At 47.0% G+C, this 23384-nt stretch overlaps 1 protein-coding gene and 1 pseudogene across 2 annotated transcripts in view; both read right to left on the bottom strand.

Moving 5' to 3' along the window:
• LOC126183651 (filamin-A) overlaps positions 1-23384 on the bottom strand; it is a 537330-nt gene that overhangs the window by 460282 nt on the left and 53664 nt on the right. The gene's annotated exons all lie outside the window — the stretch shown is intronic.
• Positions 4939-5056, bottom strand: LOC126185846 (5S ribosomal RNA; annotated as a pseudogene).

The following is a 23384-nucleotide window of genomic DNA, read 5'->3' as shown; positions in this document are numbered from 1 at the left end:
GGCGGTTTTCCACATCCTACTAGGTGAATACCGGGCTGGTCCCCACGTTCCACCTCAGTTACACGATTCGCAGACATTTGAAACACATTCACACTATTTCACGATTTACACTAGACGCAGATAGATGGGGTACACTAATTCCGTCCCAGGGGGTATGGGGTGGCGGCAGGAAGGGCATCCGGCCACCCCTTAAAATTAACCATGTCAAATCCGTACTTAACCCTGCCGACCCTGCACACAATGCGGGATAAAGGCGGTAGCAAAGGAAGGATTCAAAACAGCTTCCAGTCATATCGGAATGGATAAATACAGGTCCTGTAGGTATTCAAGGGAATGTTGTACCATACTGTGCAAAATAGTGGCAAGTGCCGGTAATAATGATGATGACGTCAATAGCGCTCACGCGACCTTCCCTCCCAAGTAGACCACGATGACTCAATAATATTCACATCTGTTAACTGTGGTGGCCAGGGAGATGCGAAATTCATCCTCTTGCTCATAAAACCAATCCCGGACCACGAGACTGAGTGAACAGTGGCCCAGTCGTCTTGGAACACAGGATCACCAGTTGGGAACAAACATTCCACGGGAGGGACCTGATCAGCCAAAATAATAAACTAATCCCTGGCAGTAATGCGAACTTGCAAAGTGACTGTGGATACCACAAAATGGCTGCCCAAATCCTCACCGAACCCCCAGTGTTTCACTGTTGGGACGTAAACTCTGCCAGAAGCTTGAATCAGTGTGAAACAAGACTCATCCGACCAAATGACATTCTTCCTTGTTCCACAGTCCAGATTTAACAGTTTCAGGACCATGTATATAAGAAGGGTAGAAGAACAGATCCTCAAAATTACAGACCAATATCCCTAACATCGGTTTGTTGCAGGATTCTCGAACATATTCTCAGTTCGAATATAATGAAATTCACTGAGACAGGGAAGTTGCTGTCCATGCATCAGCACGGCTTTAGAAAGCATCGTTCCTGCGAAACGCAACTTGCCCTTTTTTCACGTGATATCTTGCGAACCATGGATGAAGGGTATCAGACGGATGCCATATTCCTTGACTTCCAGAAAGCGGTGACTCTGTGCCCCACTGCAGACTCCTAACTAAGGTACGAGCATATGGGATTGGTTTCCAAATATGTGAGTGGCTCGAAGACTTCTCAAGTAATAGAACCCAGTACATTGTCCTCGATGGTGAGTGTTCATCCGAGGTGAGGGCATCATCTGGAGTGGCCCAGGGAAGAGTGATAGGTCCGCTGTTGTTTTCTATCTATATAAATGATCTTTTGGATAGGGTGGATAGCAATGTGCGGATGTTTGCTGATGATGCTATGGTGTACGGGAAGGTGTCGTCATTGAGTGACTGTAGGAGGATACAAGATGACTTGGACAGGATTTGTGATTGGTGTAAAGAATGGCAGCTAACTCTAAATATAGATAAATGTAAATTAATTCAGATGAATAGGAAAATGAATCCCGTAATGTTTGAATATTCCATCAATAGTGTAGCGCTTGACACAGTCACGTCGATTAAATATTTGGACGTAACACTGCAGAGCGATATGAAGTGGGACAAGCATGTAATGGCAGTTGTGGGGAAGGCGGATAGTCGTCTTCGGTTCCTTGATAGAATTTTGGGAAGATGTGGTTCATCTGTAAAGGAGACCGCTTATAAAACACTAATACGACATATTCTTGAGTACTGCTCGAGCGTTTGGGATCCCTATCAGTTCGGATTGAGGGAGGACATAGAAGCAATTCAGAGGCGGCTGCTAGATTTGTTACTGGTAGGTTCGATCATCACGCGAATGTTACGAAATGCTTCAGGAACTCGGGTGAGAGTCTCTGGAGGAAAGGAGGCGTTGTTTTCGTGAATCGCTACTGAGGAAATTTAGAGAACCAGCATTTGAGGCTGACTGCAGTACAATTTTACTGCCGCCAACTTACATTTCGCGGAAAGACCACAAAGATAAGGTGAGAGAGATTAGGACTCGTACAAAGGTATATAGGCAGTCATTTTTCCCTCGTTCTGTTTGGGAGTGGAACAGGGAGAGAAGATGCTAGTTGTGGTACGAGGTACCCCCCGCCACGCACCGTATGGTGGATTGCGGAATATGTATGTAGATGTTTTCCTGTTACGAGTATTTGGATCAGTGTTTTTGAAGTTCCGCTCTCCCTGCAATTCCCTGCTTAAACAGATCCCTTCACGTAGTTTTGGTGCCGACAGTGTCCGCGTGTGCTACATTCCTTTCTACAATGATTTTTGTAGCTGTCGTTTTCTTATATTTCGTCAAAATTCTCTTCAGTGACCGTCTTTCATGATCATTCTATACACTTTCGGCCCGCATTGCGGCGTAGCTGATGATGTTTTTCCGCTTTCCCTAGATGCGGCATAAATATTAGATACAGTGTTTGCTGATTACTTTAGCACCCACCGTACGAGCATCAACAATTTGCCCACTTTCGAATTCACTAAGCTCCGACGTAATGCAATCACTGTTATGACCACGATAGAGATTCAACGTATTGAGTACAATGCACAGGTGCTGTTTGAGGTCAAATACAACAGGGCAACCTGCAGGCTTGGCTAGCATCTGCATTTATATTCAAGCACGCATTTCTCGCAATCCGAAAATGAAACGCTTCCCACAATTCTAGAAAGGTTTACGTCAGCGATACAAGACTGTAATTATGTACATCTCAAAACGGGATTGTCGTGGAGTTTTTGCAGTTGCTTGGACTGTGTCGCTGTTGTGACGATTATGTCATTTATGGTATATGCGTCTTCAATTTCTCAGTAAAGCGTTACATCGCGATTCATTTCGGAAGTGACTGGAAGATTATAGACAAATAAGCACACCGAACATAAGATTCTTCAACACCAGGAGATATCACGCTAATACCGCCTCTAGCCTTCATAGCGGCGAAAAAACGTCCAGAAGTTTCATCAGATATGCCCAGCTGAAGCCATTCATTCATGATGTATCTTCATGTTCTCACGGCGTATTAACTGGTCCCTAAAATTACGAGAATTCAGTTTTAACGACTGCAATCATTGATGATTAGATCCTGCAGAGCCACCAAATTACTACGTTCCGCTCGCTATTCCAAATAATCCCACAAATTTTCTTTGAGATAAAGAACGTGTGATCGTTAAGCGAGCCAGTCAAGATGCGATATAATGTCCGAATGTTTGTCGAACCAGGAACGTGTGCCTGCAGCCCTTTTAATACAGTCGTTACATTTGAAGATAGGAACTCAACAGCATACTCATCATAACTACGTAGAGGTGAAGACAGCATTTGGACACCGTGAATGTTGAAATAAATTTCCTGGTTCGTGGTCACGGTAACACGAAGACTGGACCCAACTCAGTCCTTAAAAAAAGAAAAAAATAAAATAAAAAAAAGTCACTGCCACCTTGCGCACAGTGGAGGTCAAAAGCTTCGTTGTGCAGTGCCTGCACTCGACGCCTTTCATCGTTTAGGAAGAGGCAAAAATAACGACTCGTGGAAGCATACTACATAGCTCCAGTTGACTTTTGGCCAGTTTGTGTGTTGCTCGGCACTTTAAACGCGTGCAGCCTTATGTGCCGCGGTGAGCAATGGCCTTTTGCGAGGTAATAGATTCCAAATGTCCACTGCAACAGATTCTCTTCGCTATGTTCACTCCGGAACTGCTTCAGATGGATCTGCATTCACTCTCTTTGGGTTGGTTGGGTTGGGTTGTTTGGGGGAAGAGACCAAACAGCGAGGTCATCGGTCTCATGGGATTAGGGAAGGACGGGGAAGGAAGTCGGCAGTGCACTTTCAAAGGAACCATCCCGGCATTTGCCTGGAGCGATTTAGGGAAATCATGGAAAACCTAAATCAGGATGGCCGAACGCGGGCCTGAACCGTCGTCCTCCCGAATGCGAGGCCAGTGTGCTAACAACTGCGTCACCTCGCTCGGTCACTCTCTCTTTCCAAGCATTAATCCCAACAGTGTGGGGCCAGTTATTATGGTTAAACTGACGAGGCATGTTAATTTTAAGGGGGGTGACGGATGCCCTTCCTGCCGCCACCCTGTACGCCCCCCCCCCCCCCCCCCCCGGAACGGAATAAGTGTACCCCAGCTGTCTTCGTCTAGTGTAAGCCATAGAAGAGTGCGAACGTGTTCAGATGTCTACGAGACGTGAAACAGACGGAACGTGGGGGCTGGACTGGTATTCACCTAGCAGGATGTGGAAAACCGCCTAAAAACCACATCCAGGCTGGCCGGCACACCGGCCCTCGTCGTTAGTCCGCCAGGCGGATTCGATCTGGGGTCGGCGCGCCTACCCGAGTCCAGGAAACAGCGCGTTAGCGCTCTCTGCTACCCTGGCAGGTATGGAACTGCATTCACTGTCAGCGGTAGTTCACCGTCATTGACAAAGGGTATCACTTGTCGCCAGTCCTTCTCGGTTGCAATTTCTTTTATCATCGTTATTCTTACGCCGCGTTGCAAGGGTGCTAGTACGACCCCATGCCTTGAGACCTTGGGCAGTCGCGTTGATAAAACAACAAATCGGACATCATCATTCACGGTGTAGTAATGTATACTTCGAAACAAGATAGCTCCTTTCTGTTATTCTTGTCATAAGCTGTCCAGTGACAATGTGATTACCTGTCAAAAGCCTGAATAACCACCTTCTGTAGCGTGGACCACTGCGAGGCACGCAAGAAGTGTCAGTGAGGTTCTGGAAGGTAAGCACTCCTCTTTCAGTCCACGAGTGGCCTACCGGGACCATCCGACCGCCGTGTCATCCTCAGGGGAGGATGTGGATAGGAGGGGCGTGGGGTCAGCACACTGCTCTCCCTGTCGTTATGATGGTATTCTTGACCGAAGTCGCTACTATTCGGTCGAGTAGCCCCATCAATTGGCATCACGAGGCTGAGTGCACCCCGAAAAGTGGCAACAGCGCATGGTGGTCTGGATGGTCACCCATCCAAGTGCCGACCACGCCCGACAGCGTTTAACTTCGGTGATCTCAAGGGAACCGGTGTAACCACTGCGGCAAGGCCGTTGCCGAGGTTCTAGAAGGTACTGACAAGAATGTAGAGCCATGGCAACTCTAGTGCCGTGGCCAGATGCGCTAGGTTTCTCAGTAGAAGATCCACGGCGCGGACAGCCCAATCGCAGTGGTCCTACAGATTCTCGATTGGGTTTCAATTGGGGTAGTCTGGTGGCCAGGGGAGTACGGTAAACTCATGCTAGTGCTCTTCGAACGACGCATGTACGCTTCGAGCTGTGCCACGTTGCATTGTTCTGCTGATAGATGCAATTGTGCCAAGGAAAAGCATACTGCACGTAGGGGTGCACATGGTCTCCAAGGACAGACACATACTTGCGTTGATCCACTGTGCCTTCCAGAATTACGAGATCACCCAAGGAATGCCCTTCGGCCTGGATCCTTCCGACGGTTGTTGCAGGAGGTTTGCTTTCAGATGTTTCACGTCGCGCATGTCAACGGCTACCCGTCCGAGGGGGCATAAAACACTATTCATCTCAAAAAGCGACCTGCCGCCTCTCAGAATGGGTGCCTGAACCGGGCGCCTGCTGTCGAACCCCATACACAGCAACGTGAGATGAATTATCGCCGAGGAGACACTGTAGCCCCTCGATTCATCTGGGCGATCAGTTACTCAACAGGTCCACGTCTATCCGTCTGTAAACATCTCCAGAGACGTCGTTCACCCCTCTCATCTACGGCCCGTGGTGCACCGCAGTTTCCTTTGCGCCCGTTTGGATAGCGCCATTTTATCATGCTCGGGGGACCGATGACCAAGCAGTTTGGTCCCTTTCCTCCCCCTTTAAACCAACCAACCAACCAACCATGCATGGTGTACTTTAACCAGGGCGGCATGTGAGCAGTTAAACGTTTCGTAAATGCTTCGACCCTTGGGCCGAAATCCAATGATCATGCCTTTTCGGACGTCACATAAATCGCTCTGTTTCCGCATTACCGCAACGACTGCACTGCTTCCCCTGCCGCCCCCCCCCCCCCCCACATGCTTTATATACCGTCCACTGCCAGTGCTGGCATCCGACGTCTGGCATCTGTGAGTGGGTTATGGCACGTTGACGCCGAACATATGCAGTGACGACATGGATGTGACTGCACCATGGATGTTCACGTCAGCCCATCTTGATTGATTTTAACAGGAAAGCTGAAACGGCTTAGGTCTGACCCGCCACTGCCCGCACCGAAACTCTGTTTATTGTGCGATATCGCTCCATGTGATTCTAGTAAAGGCAACCAGTGCCCTTAAATAGTTTTTGGTTAGACACAATTTCTTCAGGTCTAGTTGTCCCGAAGATTTTGTGTCTTTTACTCTCGAATGCCATGCATTCGAAGATCAGGTGTGATGCAGTTTCTTCACCCTCATCACAGCTCCTACCTACATTTAGGGTCCTCTTCCGTTATACCCATTGTGTGTAGGTGTTTTTTGAAGTTTCCATGGCCGGTCATCAGTCCAGTCATGAGTTTGATCTCTTTCCTGTTCAATCCCAGGATTACAGACCTTCTTTTAAAACATGGCTTGGGCATCATTACCTTACCATGTTTTTGTTTATGGACCTTGGTCCAATATCCTACGTGCTGTTTCCTAAGCCAGTTCCGTAGTTCTAATTTGATCGTAGCCTTGGCGATTGTCAAGACAGGTTCCGGTCCAATAAATGGACTTGTTGCCCCCATCCTAGCCAATCATCGGCTTGTTCATTGCCACAGATCCCTGAGTGGCCAGGGACCCACACTAGGTACACCCTATTGCCTCCCCTTAGCTCCACCAGAGCAATCTGCAACAATCTTAGATCTTGTTGCAGGAGCTGCCAATGATTTCAGGGCTGCCTGGCTGTCTGAATAGATGTAGATGCTACGGACATTGTAGCACCTACGCATATTCTCCTCCACGCATGCCCTGATTGCAGTAATTTCGACTTGGAATACAGAGGCCAGTTTCCCTAGAAAGATGATGCTCTCTAGTCTTGGCTGAACCCCATACAACCCTGCCCCAACGCCTTGGTCTGTTTTCGACCCATCGGTGAACCAAACGATGTCCCCCGTACGGTGTGGAACTCAAAAATGGCTCAAATGGCTCTGAGCACTATGGGACTTAACTGCTGAGGTCATCAGTCCCTAGAACTTAGAACTACTTAAACCTAACTAACCTAAGGACATCACACACATCCACGCCCGAGGCAGGATTCGAACCTGCGACCGTAGCGGTGCGCGGTTCCAGACTGTAGCGCCTAGAACCGCTTTTTTTTTTAAATTTCATTTTGTTCGTTGCATCTGCTTGGGGCGGACGTCGTAAGACGTCCAGTGAAGTTCGTTGTTGATCGATTAACTCAGTTTTTTTGTTACAGAGGGCACGTAACCCTCTGACCGAACACGCTGAGCTACGACCTCTGCGTACCGCTCGGCCACCTTGGCCGGCGGTGTCTAACTGTTTCCTCCCACAGCCCATCTTACTGCGCTGATTCCATACAAGCGACTGGCACGAACATCACTTCACTGCCAAGTCTTACATCAACGGTCTAGGGTCACATGACCACCTGGTACCAGTTTTACACCACCCACAAAGCTCCAAAGCGACGAAAGTGCTCTTATAGAGGTGACTTATGTTTCTTTTGTGGTGAGTTTATCTAAAACAATGTTGCATACACTCGACCGAAAACTGAACATCTAGTGAGACGAGACATACTAAGCAGGCAAGTGGGATACGCAGGCGGCTGGGCCGCTGGGATAGAAGCCGGGCAGAACGTGCAGGAGACATTTAGGGCTGTAGTCGGGCGGCGCGGCGCGTCACTAGTTGGCTGCAGACTGTTTGCTTTGGCGCGCTGCTTCCGCCACACCAAGCGCCGCCCTACATACTCTCCCACTCCATTGTCAGCCCGCACGCTGCCAGCAGTAAGCGGTACTCTCTCACACCTGCGCTATTTTGTTCTTTCTCTCGCTGTCAGCATTTCACAGCACCTCGATTTCAATACCAGCTTTATGAAAATGATGTGCGATGGCGTATTAAAAAGTAAAGCCTCCGAATTATCTTCTTTCTTCTAATGTCGGTTGAGGTATTACATGTCACGCATATTACTGTCTCCTTTCCCCGCTCCGCTGACGCAAGTTGCAACCCTCTGCCGCTAGAGGGCTCCGAATTGTAGCATATAAGTGTAACTTAACTACACTACTGGCCATTAAAATTGCTACATCACGAAGATGACGTGCTACAGACGCGAAATTTAACTGACAGGAAGAAGGTGCTGTGATATGCAAATCATTAGCTTTTCAGACCATTCACAGAAGGTTGGCGCCGGTGGCGACACCTACAACGTGCTGACATGAGGGAAGTTTCCAACCGATTTCTCATACACAAACAGCAGTTGACCGGCGTTGCCTGGTGAAACGTTGTTGTGATGCCACGTGTAAGGAGGAGAAATGCGTACCACCACGTTTCCGACTTTGATAAAGGTCGGATTGTAGCCTATCGCGATTGCGGTTTATCGTATCGCGACATTGCTGCTCGCGTTGGTCGAGATCCAACGACTGTTAGCAGAATATGGAATCGGTGGGTTCCGGAGGGTAATACGGAACGCCGTGATGGATCCCAACGGCCTCGTATCACTAGCAGTCGAGATGACAGGTATCTTATCCGCATGGCTGTAACCGATCGTGTAGCCACGTCTCGATCCCTGAGTCAACAGATGGGGACGTTTGCAAGACAACAACCATCTGCACCAACAGTTCGACGACGTTTGCAGCAGCATGGACTATCAGCTCGGAGACCATGGCTGCGGTTACCCTTGACGTTGCATCACAGACAGGAGCGCCTGCGATGGTGTACTCAACGACGAACCTGGGTGCACGAATGACAAAACGTCATTTTTTCGGATGAATCCAGGTTCCGTTTACGTCATGATGGTCGCATCCGTGTTTGGCGTCATCGCGGTGAACGCCCATTGGAAGCGTGTACTAGTCATCGCTATACTGGCGTATCACCCGGCGTGATGGTATGGGGTGCCATTGGTTACACGTTTCGGTCACCTCTTGTTCGATTTGACGGCACTTTGAACAGTGGACGTTACATTTCAGATGTGTTACGACCCGTTGCTGCCGGCCGCTGTGGTCTCGCGATTCTAGGCGCTCAGTCCGGAACCGCGCGACTGCTACGGTCGCAGGTTCGAATCCTGCCTCGGGCATGGGTGTGTCTGAGATGTCCTTAGGTTAGTTAGGTTTAAGTAGTTCTAAGTTCTAGGGGACTGATGACCACAGATGCTAAGTCCCATAGTACTCAGAGCCATTTGAACCATTTTTTTTTACCCGTGGCTCTACTCTTAATTCAATCCCTGCGAAACCCTACATTTCAGCAGGATAATGCACGACCGCATGTTGCAGGTCCTGTATGGGATACAGAAAATGTTCGACTGCTGCCGTGGCCAGCACGTTCTCCAGGTTTCTCGCTAACTGAAAACGTTGGGTCACTGGTGACCGAGCAACTGGCTCGTCACAATACGCTGGTCACTACACTTGATGAATTGTGGTATTGTGTTGAAGCTGCATGGGCAGCTGTACCTGTAAATGCCATCCAAGCTCTGTCTGACTCAATGCCCGGGCATAATAAGGCCGTTATTACGGCCAGAGGTGGTTGTTGTGGGTCCTGATTTCTCAGGATCCACGCACGCAAATTGCGTGAAAATGTAATCACATATCAGTTCTAGTATAATATATTTGTCGAATGTATACCCGTTTATCATCTGCATTTATTCTTGGTGTAGCAATTTTAATGGCCAGTAGTGTACATACATACATATTATGGAATCATTTACTTCAGCGAATATTACGAATGCGAGCAAAAATCAAGTAGAGCTCGAGTAACATACAATGCAACACACACAGCAAGTTGTAGTCAGAAACAAAATCCAATAAAACCAGGTTCTGTGTCGTGTCGTGGTCATATGACTTTTAGGTCTTGACTCGTGCTAAAGCTCCATCACTTGCACTTGATAATTGCCACATGGTCTAAACTGCAATATGGGATTCCAAAAATAAATAATTCCACACTCAAATGCGACCTCAATGTCATTAAAAAATTATGTTACTGTAAATCCCAGCTTCGAGAGGGTAATCTTAGTTTTTGATTGAGATTTCTCGAACGTATTGCTTTACAAGGCCACAAAAACGTTCCCAGGCATCAACTTTACCACTAACTACGAGGCCCAACTATAAATATAAATGAAAAATATTATCCTCTAATACTCGTACTTCGCAAAGCAAGAACGCTGATTTTCGTGAAGCATTTTCCCGTATACAAGGTTCACTGTCACGCCACGATAAGCGCTGTTGTCTTTCGCTGCTTCCGTGTCGTAATGTAGTAAGCGCACTTTTTACATTTTGGTGTGTGGCGAAGTAGGCCGAAGGCTGTACAGCAGAAATATTAGAAGAAATATACACTCCTGGAAATGGAAAAAAGAAAACATTGACACCGGTGTGTCAGACCCACCATACTTGCTCCCGACACTGCGAGAGGGCTGTACAAGCAATGATCACACGCACGGCACAGCGGACACACCAGGAACCGCGGAGTTGACCGTCGAATGGCGCTAGCTGCGCAGCATTTGTGCACCGCCGCCGTCAGTGTCAGCCAGTTTGTCGTGGCATACGGAGCTCCATCGCAGTCTTTAACACTGGTAGCATTCCGCGACAGCGTGGACGTGAACCGTATGTGCAGTTGACGGACTTTGAGCGAGGGCGTATTGTGGTCATGCGGGAGGCCGGGTGGACGTACCGCCGAATGGCTCAACACGTGGGGCGTGAGGTCTCCACAGTACATCGATGTTGTCGCCAGTGGTCGGCGGAAGGTGCACGTGCCCGTCGACCTGGGACCGGACCGCAGCGACGCACGGATGCACGCCAAGACCGTAGGATCCTACGCAGTGCCGTAGGGGACCGCACCGCCACTTCCCAGCAAATTAGGGACACTGTTGCTCCTGGGGTATCGGCGAGGACCATTCGCAACCGTCTCCATGAAGCTGGGCTACGGTCCCGCACACCGTTAGGCCGTCTTCCGCTCACGCCCCAACATCGTGCAGCCCGCCTCCAGTGGTGTCGCGACAGGCGTGAATGGAGGGACGAATGGAGACGTGTCGTCTTCAGCGATGAGAGTCTCTTCTGCCTTGGTGCCAATGATGGTCGTATGCGCGTTTGGCGCCGTGCAGGTGAGCGCCACAATCAGGACTGCATACGACCGAGGCACACAGGGCCAACACCCGGCATCAAGGTGTGGGGAGCGATCTCCTACACTGGCCGTACACCACTGGTGATCGTCGAGGGGACACTGAATAGTGCACGGTACATCCAAACCGTCATCGAACCCATCGTTCTACCATTCCTAGACCGGCAAGAGAACTTGCTGTTCCAACAGAACAATGCACGTCCGCACGTATCCCGTGCCACCCAACGTGCTCTAGAAGGTGTAAGTCAACTACCCTGGCCAGCAAGATCTCCGGATCTGTCCCCCATTGAGCATGTTTGGGACTGGATGAAGCGTCGTCTCACGCGGTCTGCACGTCCAGCACGAACGTTGGTCCAACTGAGGCGCCAGGTGGAAATGGCATGGCAAGCCGTTCCACAGGACTACATCCAGCATCTCTACGATCGTCTCCATGGGAGAATAGCAGCCTGCATTGCTGCGAAAGGTGGATATACACTGTACTAGTGCCGACATTGTGCATGCTCTGTTGCCTGTGTCTATGTGCCTGTGGTTCTGTCAGTGTGATCATGTGATGTATCTGACCCCAGGAATGTGTCAATAAAGTTTCCCCTTCCTGGGACAATGAATTCACGGTGTTCTTATTTCAATTTCCAGGAGTGTAGTTATGTGGCTGCACACCGGAAATTGAATGGATCAGTTACTGCACCGCGAAAACGAAGATGCACAAAATTTACACGGACTGTCGCCACTAGAACAACACACTCATTTACAACAACGCGTGGTAGCGTTAGTAAGGAGCAGAGCAGGGCTGTTGTGATGTCATCTGCCTGTGGGGCTAACTATATCAACGCGTTCTGGCTCACCTTTATTTGCAATCAAAAAATGAAAGATCGCCCTAGCCTTACAGAGCGCGCGACGCAATAACCCAGAGTCGTAAAAAGAGAACAATAAAGTTCTGTGACTGAGGCGGGCGGAACACGCGGAATGGAAAGTGCCGCTACTGATTCTTCAGCCTATGCGAGCCACCGCACTTTACCATGAGGCCGATTCGGCTTCAGTCAGCTCTTCCCGCTGAAGGCTCTGCCACATAATGACACTGGCGGAACAGCTTTACTTCTCTATATCTACACTCCACAAGCCACTCAACGGTGTGTGGCGGAGGGTACTTGTGGTAACACTTTCTGAACACCCTCTCCCGCCGTCCCGTTCCATTCACGACCTGTGCGTGGGAAGAATGGTTGTCGGGAAATTTCAGCTCTAACTTCTGATTTTCTCGTCATAGTCATTCCGCAATACATTTATGGGAGGAAGCAGTATGCTGCTTGATTTATGGAACCTTGGAACCTACGCCCTCCAAATTTTCAAAGTAATTCTCTTCGTGATACACAACGCCTCTAACATTGCAGTCTCGTATGCATCTCAGTGCCGCTCTCGCACATAAAAACGAACACGCGACGAAACGCGTTGCTCTTCTACCTCCTCTGCTAAATCGATCTTGTGAGGGTCCCAGAACAGCAGCAATACTCAACTGCTCGAACGCGTATTTTTGAAGCCACCTGTTTTGTGGCAGAATTACACTTCCTTAAGATTCTCCCAATGAATTTGAGCCTGGATTCTGTTTTACCTACAATTAGTTTTATTTGGTCATTCCACTTTAGGACGCTCCAGTCGGTCACTCCTAGGTATTTTACGGTAGTTACTCTTCCCAGTGATTTTTCACCAGTTGTATAATGGAACTGTGTCAGAATGTCTGAGTGATACCAATGATTAGAACCAACCGCTGGAACTGTTCTGTTTGACAGGGCATGGTTTCTGTCCAGAATGTATAGCCTGTACATTTAAAATTAGGCAGCGCACCAACTGCGATTGTTGAAGAATAGGTATACCTGATCACGTACTACTGGAATGTCACTGTAGGAAGGCTTTACAGAATGAAGACAGCAGCTGCAGTACATTCCTGTCCACGCGACATTGTGTCATGAGGTGCCAGTTTCCTTACCGCAGATACTACCAGAACATACCATGACGACCAGCTAATGCTTTGCTTTGGACGACGGAAACAGTTTGGAAAGAAAAGAAGGATTTAAAATTGTAGTAGAACAGCTCCTGCAAGCCATCAAAAAGTTTTCGAATCGGAAGAAGGATTTCCAAGGGAAACTGGATACAGAGTAAATATTACGTCATCCATGTGGCGCGGGGAATACTCACGCACACCGAAGAAAATTCGACGGATCCGTGAGGCACGTCAAGTTCCTAGAACCTACGAACAGGAAACTATTTTAGAGAACCATCACCACCGAGACTGCAAAAATCTCATACCTGAGGATGTCAATAGTTTAATCCAATACGTGTTTTGATGAAGAGAACGACGTACATGTGCTTCAAGGTTGAACGATATTCCTGTCGCTACACATGAAATATTCGAAGAAACTAATAAGAAAAGTAGTATCGTATTCTCCACTTTTGAAACGTACACACGCTTATGTGACTGTCACTACACTTTTTTTTAGTCTCTAATAAAGATGATTACGATCCCACTTACAGGAATGCTCCTAACGTTTCTTTTGTATCTATTTTGGAGCTCTGCTGCTAGTAACAGGAAAAGGCTAGGAGGAGGAATAACAAGAAGAACGGCTCACTTTCAGTGGCGTAGTGGTTCTCTTCAGATCGCCGAGCACCACACGCAGAAGTTATCAAGGGTACTCCCAGTAACCTAAGCCCGACATCTCTCAGTACTCACCAAACCTATCTAACTAACTACAGAAGAGGTCACTAAAGTAATGGTTTCGCAAATTAATATCGGTTCAGAAAAAGGAAGGTTAAAAACCGTCGGCAACAAAGGTCATTAAAAGACAACACCAACACGGATGGGAGTGCAAGTCGACCGTCTCTTTTGGAATGTACAGTCCCAGATTTACTTTAATTTAGGGTAACCACAGAATACCTAAATCTTTATGGAGGGTTCGAGCCACCGTCCTCCTGCATGAAAGTTCAATATTTAAGTCACATATCACAGTGTTAAACACCTTTGACCAACCCTTCATAAGAACTAGGACCACGCTGCAGTTTTTATAAATGATATAGACGAGATTTTTCACAGTGTAATACTGCTGCACACCACAGTGCGGTCGCGATAAACTCCCCTGTCCCATTAATATTGGCACGCCTTGCCTACGCTATCACATTAACAGCGGAGACGTGTGTGTGCCTTTACCTTTCCTCCCAGCTACGACCTTGTCATTAGTTGCAATATTCTGACTGGCGAACACGAAGCGCTTTGCAAAACGTGTCGTTACTTACTTGGTGCTCTGAAAGAGCGGGGAGGGGGAGAGAAAGAGAGAGAGAGAGAGAGAGAGAGAGAGAGAGAGAGAGAAAGAAAGAGAGAGAAAGAGAGAGAGAGAGATTAGATTTCACTGAGGTCCGGTAGACGAAAGAGCTGGAGGGACTATTGATTATTGATTCTGGATTACATTACAGACACGGCAAAGAGGATTTCGCTGCTTGAGCTGGAACGAACTATCCAGCGATAAGGGTAAGCCTCGAGTATGAACGTCAGATGTAAGAAACGGGATGAAGGGGATTATGGTGCCGTATCGGCACCTATAGTTTGTTTTACCGCATTCTACTAAATAACTGTTGCCGGAGAGCACGGCCATGCAAGAAATAGCGCCTCTATAGATTCATTCACGACCCTTATCCTATAGCAGATTTGTTGTCCTTACGACTACGTTGACAGTGATGTCGTCAAAGAGAATGTAAAAGGAACTTTAGAACTTTAATTGCTGTACAAGGAAACAGAGGGAATCTGTTATAACCTTCGTGAAGTAATCATTTCAGCATTCGCGTCCTCCTCCGAGCCGAGACTGTATTAAGTGACATTGGCATCTAAGGTTTCTTCAATAGCTTGCCTCTAACAAAGAGAAGCGTATTTTGTGCTCAATAAATTCTCTCTTTGTATATTATTAAGTCTCTCAATAGCAATGAAAGGGAAAAAGTGGTGAGGAAAGTCTTACCAGAAAGAACTGACAAAATAATATTCGTCTCCTTATCCGTCAGGTGGGGACAGAGCAGACTTGTTAGGATTGTATCAAATAGAGTTGCAGCGTACTACACCAGACAGGCATAATACCATTTAGAAATTTAGAACACTAGGCAAAGAACTTTAGAAACTGAATTGCGTGAAATAACGTCTCCACGCCCTTTTCTTTATCTCAGCGAGCATGTAAGCTACTTAATGATAACGTATTATGCGAGCAGCATCCCACGGAAAAAAAAATACTCTTTCAGGTAGAAAAATAAGGCTGGTGATTGTAGTCCCTTGTTCTGGATAAAGGTGAAAAATTAAAGTTTTGGAGCTCACGAAAGCGTACTCTTTATCTCTTGGAAGGATAAAAGAGAAGGCAGTTATCATAATAACGTCATCATTCCATAAATTATCACCTTATAGCCTACGCTAAGCCCGTAGGAGATAATGTCAAGGCAACATTGTTACAAGTTGAAAAAACAGAAGCTGTTGTATTCTCTTACGGAGGATAAATTCCACTTCCCTTTGAGTCCAACCTAAACGAACTATGATGAAACTTAGGTTATCTATAACACGTTAACTGGTAACTGGTAGGAGGATAAACTACAAGCTGCAGTGTTATCCCCGCTTGTTAGGTTTCAAGCAGAAAACGGGGTCGTAAGAGCGAAGGAAGGAAAAACACGGATAGAAAATTAGCGTCCCATCGACATTTACGTCATTAAGGACAGAATGTTATTCAATCTGTAGCTTGAGCAAGCTGTAAAGGAAACAAAAGAAAAATGCAAAGTAAGTATTAAAATCCATGGAGAAGAAATAAAAACTTTAAGGTTCTCCGATGACATTGTAATTCTGTCCGAGACAGCAAAGGACTTGGAAGAGCAGTTGAACGGAATGGACAGTGTCTTGAAAGGAGGATATAAGATGAACGTCAACAAAAGCAAAACAAGGATAATGGAATGTAGTCGAATTAAATCGGGTGATGCTGAGGGAATTAGATTAGGAAATGAGACACTTAAAGTAGTAAAGGAGTTTTGCTATTTGGGGAGCAAAATAACTGATGATGGTCGAAGTAGAGAGGATATAAAATGTAGACTGGCAATGGCAAGGAAAGCGTTTCTGAAGAAGAGAAATTTGTTAACATCGAGTATAGATTTAAGTGTCAGGAAGTAGTTTCTGAAAGTATTTGTATGGAGTGTAGCCATGATAGAAGTGAAACATGGACGATAAATAGTTTGGACAAGAAGAGAATAGAAGCTCATACAATGTAAACTTTCACGGCCGGTATTGTCTTCACTGAAAACTTCCGGGCTGATAGGCCACGGCCTATCAGCCCGGAAGTTTTAAGTGAAGAGAATAGAAGCTTTCGAAATGTGGTGCTACAGAAGAATGCTGAACATTAGTGGGTAGATCGCATAACTAATGAGGAGATATTGAATAGAAGTGGGGAGAAGAGGATTTTGTGGCACAACTTGACTAGAAGAAGGGATCGGTTGGTAGGACATGTTCTGAAGCATCAAGGGATCACCAATTTAGTATTGGTGGGCGGCATGGAGGGTAAAAATCGTAGAGGGAGACCAAGAGATGAATACAATAAGCAGATTCAGAAGAATCTAGGTTGCAGTAAGTACTGGGAGATGAAGAAGCTTGCACAGGATAGAGTAGCATGGAGAGCTGCATCAAACCAGTCTTAGGACTGAAGACTACAACAACACCAACGAGAGAATACTTGGTCAGCAGTTAAAAAACAGAAGGAGGACTCAGTCACAGTCTAGCTGAAAGAAACCTCGCTGAATTTCAACTTAAGGGGGGGGGGGGGGTTGGGTTGTTTGGGGGAAGAGACCAAACTGGGAGGTCATTGGTCTCATCTACATCTACATCTACATCCATACTCCGCAAGCCACCTGATGGTGTGTGGCGGAGGGTACCTTCAGTACCTCTATCGGTTCTCCCTTCTATTCCAGTCTCGTATTGTTCGTGGAAAGAAGGATTGTCGGTATGCCTCTGTGTGGGCTCTAATCTCTCTGATTTTATCCTCATGGTCTCTTCGCGAGATATACGTAGGAGGGAGCAATATACTGCTTGACTCTTCGGTGAAGGTATGTTCTCGAAACTTTGACAAAAGCCCGTACCGAGCTACTGAGCGTCTCTCCTGCAGAGTCTTCCACTGGAGTTTATCTATCATCTCCGTAACGCTTTCGCGATTACTAAATGATCCTATAACGAAGCGCGCTGCTCTCCGTTGGATCTTCTCTATGTCTTGTATCAACCCTATCTGGTACGGATCCCACACTGCTGAGCAGTATTCAAGCAGTGGGCGAACAAGCGTACTGTAACCTATTTCCTTTGTTTTCGGATTGCATTTCCTTAGGATTCTTCCAATGAATCTCAGTCTGGCATCTGCTTTACCGACAATCAACATTATATGATCATTCCATTTTAAATCACTCCTAATGCGTACTCCCAGATAATTTATGGTATTAACTGCTTCCAGTTGCTGACCTGCTATTTTGTAGCTAAATGATAAAGGATCTATCTTTCTGTGTATTCGCAGCACATTACACTTGTCTACATTGAGATTCAGTTGCCATTCCCTGCACCATGCGTCAATTCGCTGCAGATCCTCCTGCATTTCAGTACAATTTTCCATTGTTACAACCTCTCGATACACCACAGCATCATCTGCAAAAAGCCTCAGTGAACTTCCGATGTCATCCACCAGGTCATTTATGTATATTGTGAATAGCAACGGTCCTATGACACTCCCCTGCGGCACACCTGAAATTACTCTTACTTCGGAAGACTTCTCTCCATTGAGAATAACATGCTGCGTCCTGTTATCTAGGAACTCCTCAATCCAATCACACAATTGGTCTGATAGTCCATATGCTCTTACTTTGTTCAATAAACGACTGTGGGGAACTGTATCGAACGCCTTGCGGAAGTCAAGAAACACGGCATCTACCTGTGAACCCGTGTCTATGGCCCTCTGAGTCTCGTGGACGAATAGCGCGAGCTGGGTTTCACATGACCGTCTTTTTCGAAACCCATGCTGATTCCTACAGAGTAGATTTCTAGTCTCCAGAAAAGTCATTATACTCGAACACAATACGTGTTCCAAAATTCTACAACTGATCGACGTTAGAGATATAGGTCTATAGTTCTGCACATCTGTTCGACGTCCCTTCTTGAAAACGGGGATGACCTGTGCCCTTTTCCAATCCTTTGGAACGCTACGCTCTTCTAGAGACCTACGGTACACCGCTGCAAGAAGGGGGGCAAGTTCCTTCGCGTACTCTGTGTAAAATTGAACTGGTATCCCATCAGGTCCAGAGGCCTTTCCTCTTTTGAGCGATTTTAATTGTTTCTCTATCCCTCTGTCGTCTATTTCGATATCTACCATTTTGTCATCTGTGCGACAATCTAGAGAAGGAACTACAGTGCAATCTTCCTCTGTGAAACAACTTTGGAAAAAGACATTTAGTATCTCGGCCTTTAGTCTGTCATCCTCTGTTTCAGTACCATTTTGGTCACAGAGTGTCTGGACATTTTGTTTTGATCCACCTACCGCTTTGACATAAGACCAAAATTTCTTAGGATTTTCTGCCAAGTCAGTACATAGAATTTTACTTTCGAATTCATTGAACGCCTCTCGCATAGCTCTCTTCACACTACATTTCGCTTCGCGTAATTTTTGTTTGTCTGCAAGGCTTTGGCTATGATTATGTTTGCTGTGAAGTTCCCTTTCCTTCCGCAGCAGTTTTCTAACTCGGTTGTTGAACCACGGTGGCTCTTTTCCATCTCTTACGATCTTGCTTGGCACATACTCATCTAACGCATATTGTACGATGGTTTTGAACTTTGTCCACTGATCCTCAACACTATCAGTACTTGAGACAAAACTTTTGTGTTGAGCCAACAGGTACTCTGAAATCTGCTTTTTGTCACTTTTTCTAAACAGAAAAATCTTCCTACCCTTTTTAATATTCCTATTTACGGCTGAAATCATCGATGCCGTAACCGCTTTATGATCACTGATTCCCTGTTCTGCGTTAACTTTTTCAAATAGTTCGGGTCTGTTTGTCACGAGAAGGTCTAATATGTTATCGCCACGAGTCGGTTCTCTGTTTAACTGCTCAAGGTAGTTTTCAGATAAAGCACTTAAAAAAATTTCACTGGATTCTTTGTCCCTGCCACCCGTTATGAACGTCTGAGTCTCCCAGTCTATATCCGGCAAATTAAAATCTCCACCCAGAACTATAACATGGTGGGGAAATCTACTCGAAATATTTTCCAAATTATCCTTCAGGTGCTCAGCCACAACAGCTGCTGAGCCAGGGGGCCTATAGAGACATCCAATTACCATGTCTGAGCCTGCTTTAACCGCGACCTTCACCCAAATCATTTCACATTTCGGATCTCCGTCAATTTCCTTCGATACTATTGCACTTCTTATCGCTATAAACACGCCTCCCCCTTCACTGTTCAGCCTGTCTCTACGGTATACATTCCAATCTGAGTTTAGGATTTCATTACTGTTTACGTCTGGTTTCAGCCAACTTTCTGTCCCTAGTACTATATGGGCGTTGTGATCGTTTATTAATGAGAGCAGTTCTGGGACCTTTCTATAGACGCTCCTGCAGTTTACTATTAGCACATTAATATTGTTATTCCCTGTTGCATTTTGCCTACTCCTACCTTGCCGCGTCTCAGGAGGCGTCTTGTCGGGCCTAGGGAGGGGATTCTCTAACCTAAAAAACCCCCATGTGCACTCCACACGTACTCCGCTACCCTTGTAGCCGCTTCCGGCGTGTAGTGCACGCCTGACCTATTCAGGGGGACCCTACATTTCTCCACCCGATAGCGGAGGTCGAGAAATTTGCACCCCAGATCTCCGCAGAATCGTCTGAGCCTCTGGTTTAAGCCTTCCACTCGGCTCCAAACCAGAGGACCGCGATCGGTTCTGGGAACGATACTACAAATAGTTAGCTCTGATTCCACCCCGCGAGCGAGGCTTTCCGCCTTCACCAATTCCGCCAACCGCCTGTACGAACTGAGGATGACCTCTGAACCCAGACGGCAGGAGTCATTGGTGCCGACATGAGCAACAATTTGCAGTCGGGTGCACCCAGTGCTCTCTATCGCCGCCGGTAGGGCCTCCTCCACATCTCGGATGAGACCCCCCGGCAAGCAGACAGAGTGAACACTGGCCTTCTTCCCCGACCTTCTCGCTATTTCCCTAAGGGGCTCCATCACCCGCCTAACGTTGGAGCTCCCAATAACTAATAAACCCCTCCCCCCGTGTGCCTGCTCGGACCTTGCTGAAGGAGCAGCCACATGTCCCCTCACAGGCAGAGCGGGCGATGCCACACGGCCAGCCTCCACATTGACCTTCCGCCTCGTGCGACGCGAACGCCGCTGAACCCGCCACTCCCCTTGGGGAGAGGGTGGCCCAACCGTGCCCGGTACCCGCGAAGATGTCTCGACAGCAGGGACAGTGGGTGAAGCATGTAACACCTGGGGTGTACCTTGCGACGCACCAGACTCCCCACTGCCGCTACACTCCGAGGCAGCAGCCTGAAGACGGCTGACCGCGGCCATCAACACGCTCAGCTGTTCGCGAACAGTGGCCAGCTCCTCCTGCGTCCGTACACAGCAGTCACACATCCTATCCATCCTAAGGAAACAATTTACTGAAGGGAGTTAATCAACCTTTAACTAGACTGCTAATTCACTAAAGGCGGCTGCTTATTCACTAAACTGTGGTTGCTAGCCACTTCTTGTAGAAAACAATGAAAATAGCACTACCTGTCTCTGGACTGTATTGAAAACAAACTCTAGCACTACTGGCACTATGGTTGACTACAGGGACTCTCTCTTACTGTATTCAAAACAAACACGAAATCTATGGAACACTATTAAGAGCACTCGAAAAATAAAGCTTCCTAAAAGCAAATACACACGGAAGAAGAAGTGACAAGTAAGAAAATACAGTTAATACTTAAGTTAAGGTAGCTCGCTGCACAGCAGACGTGAAGCAGGCGGCAGGAAGGGGAAGGGGAAGGAAGCCGGCCGTGCCCTTTCAAAGGAACCATCCCGGCATTTGCCTGGTGCGATTTAGGAGGAATCACGGAAAACCTACATCAGGATGGCCGGATGCGGGTTTGAACTGTCGTCCTCTCTAAGGCGAGTCCAATGTGCTAATCACTGCACCACCTCGCTCGGTGAAGATTTGAAGTTCGTCCTTCTCGAACCAGAGTCCGTTATCTCAATCAGTGTTCCGCTTTGTTCTATGCTATTTTTGGTGAAAGAACTTTCCTGTCGACATCGTTGCTTTAAGCACTCATACTGTGCTCTAAAAAGCAAACTTTTCTAATCTCTAAGCTTACATGGTTTCCAGCTTAAAGCTGAAAAAATGACTGACGGGCAGTTTCAACGAACACCAAAGCTTCCTTTTTTCTTTACTGAACAGATTCCCAGTAGCTTGGTACACCGCTTCTAACACAGCAGCCACGAAAGCGTTCTCGGAAAATGCTTAAGATGCGTCTCTTCATACGAATTAGGCTGCTGTAACCTGGTACAGCGTGCTCATTGTTCTGGGCCACATCCTGCGCGAATCTCTGGGTTCAGCGAAAAAGAAATAGAGCGCGCTCAGACTAAAATGCCTTTACACTGCAATAATTCTGCAGAAACTTCCGTTGAGGTACATTGTGACCAGAAGCTGAATCATTAGCACGCACGCAGAGACAGTTGCTCAGCAGTATGGGCTCCAAACTACGATATTTAATTCTTTAGGGAAAACAGAAAGGAAAGAAGAACAGAATTTGACGTCCTGTTGTAGATTAAGTCATTAGAGACGGTGCACCTCCTCTTATAAATCAAGGGTGGGACGGAAATCTTGCTGTGGTGTTTTCGGAAAAACCATCCCAGAATTCACTAGAGCGAATTAGGGAAGGTACAGAAAATGTACATCTACACTATGTGATCAGAAGTATCCGGACACCCCGAAAACATACGTTTTTCATATCAGGTGCATTGTGCTGCCAGGTACTCCATATCAGCGATCTCTGTAGTCATTAGACATCGTGAGAGGGTAGAATGGGGCGCTCCGTGGAACTCACGGACTTCGAACACCCAAGGTGTCACTTGCGTCATACGTCTGTACGCGAGATTTCCACACCGCTAAACATCCCTACGTCCATTGTTTCCGATGTGATAGTGAAGTGGAAATGTGAAAGGACACGTACAGCACAAAAGCTTACACGCCGACCTCGTCTGTTGACTGACAGAGACCGGCGACAGTTGAAGGCGGTCGTAATCTGTAATAGGCAGACATCTATCCAGACCATCACACAGGACTTCCAAACTGCATCAGGATCCACTGCAAGTACGATGACAATTATTCGGGAGGTGAGAATACTTGGATTTCATGGTCGAGCGGCTGCTTATAAGCCACACATCATGCCGGTAATGCCAAACGACGCCTCGGTTGGTGCAAGAAGCGTAAACATTGGACAATTTAACAGTGAGTAAACGTTGTGTGGAGTGACGAATCACGGTACACAATGTGGCGATCCGATGGCAGGGTGTGGGAATGGCGAGTGCCCGGTGAACGTCATATGCCAATATGCGTAGTGCTAACAGTAAAATTCGGAGGCGGTGGTGTTATGGTTTGGTCGTGTTTTCCATGGAGGGGGCTTGCACTCCTTGTTGTTTTGCGTGTCACTATCACAGCACAGGCCTACACTGATGTTTTAAGCACCTTCTTGCTTCCCACTATTGAAGAGCAACTCGAGGATGGCGACTGCATCTTTCAACACGATCCAACACCTGTTCATAATGCACGGCCGGTGGCGGACTGGCGTGCATAGAGTCTTGACCTGAATCCTACCTGAAATTCGCGAGGAGGTATAAAGTTTGCGAGCAGGTCCAATCTCTATGTCAATAGTGCAATGCCGTCCTCATGAACAAGGTTTAACCCTAGAACGCTAAAATGGGGAAACATACGTTGCTACTAAACCATCGTAAAATTTATTACTCCAATTTTATAAAAAGAAAGTCGTAATTTATAGATTATGTTTTAGTTGATTACAGTTATTTAACCTCCAATAGTATGTTACATACCAA

This window comes from Schistocerca cancellata, chromosome 4, assembly GCF_023864275.1.
Source record: "Schistocerca cancellata isolate TAMUIC-IGC-003103 chromosome 4, iqSchCanc2.1, whole genome shotgun sequence".
Taxonomy (NCBI): domain Eukaryota; kingdom Metazoa; phylum Arthropoda; class Insecta; order Orthoptera; family Acrididae; genus Schistocerca; species Schistocerca cancellata.
The sequence above is the reverse complement of the archived record's forward strand: the minus strand, read 5'-3'. Positions and strand labels throughout refer to the sequence as shown.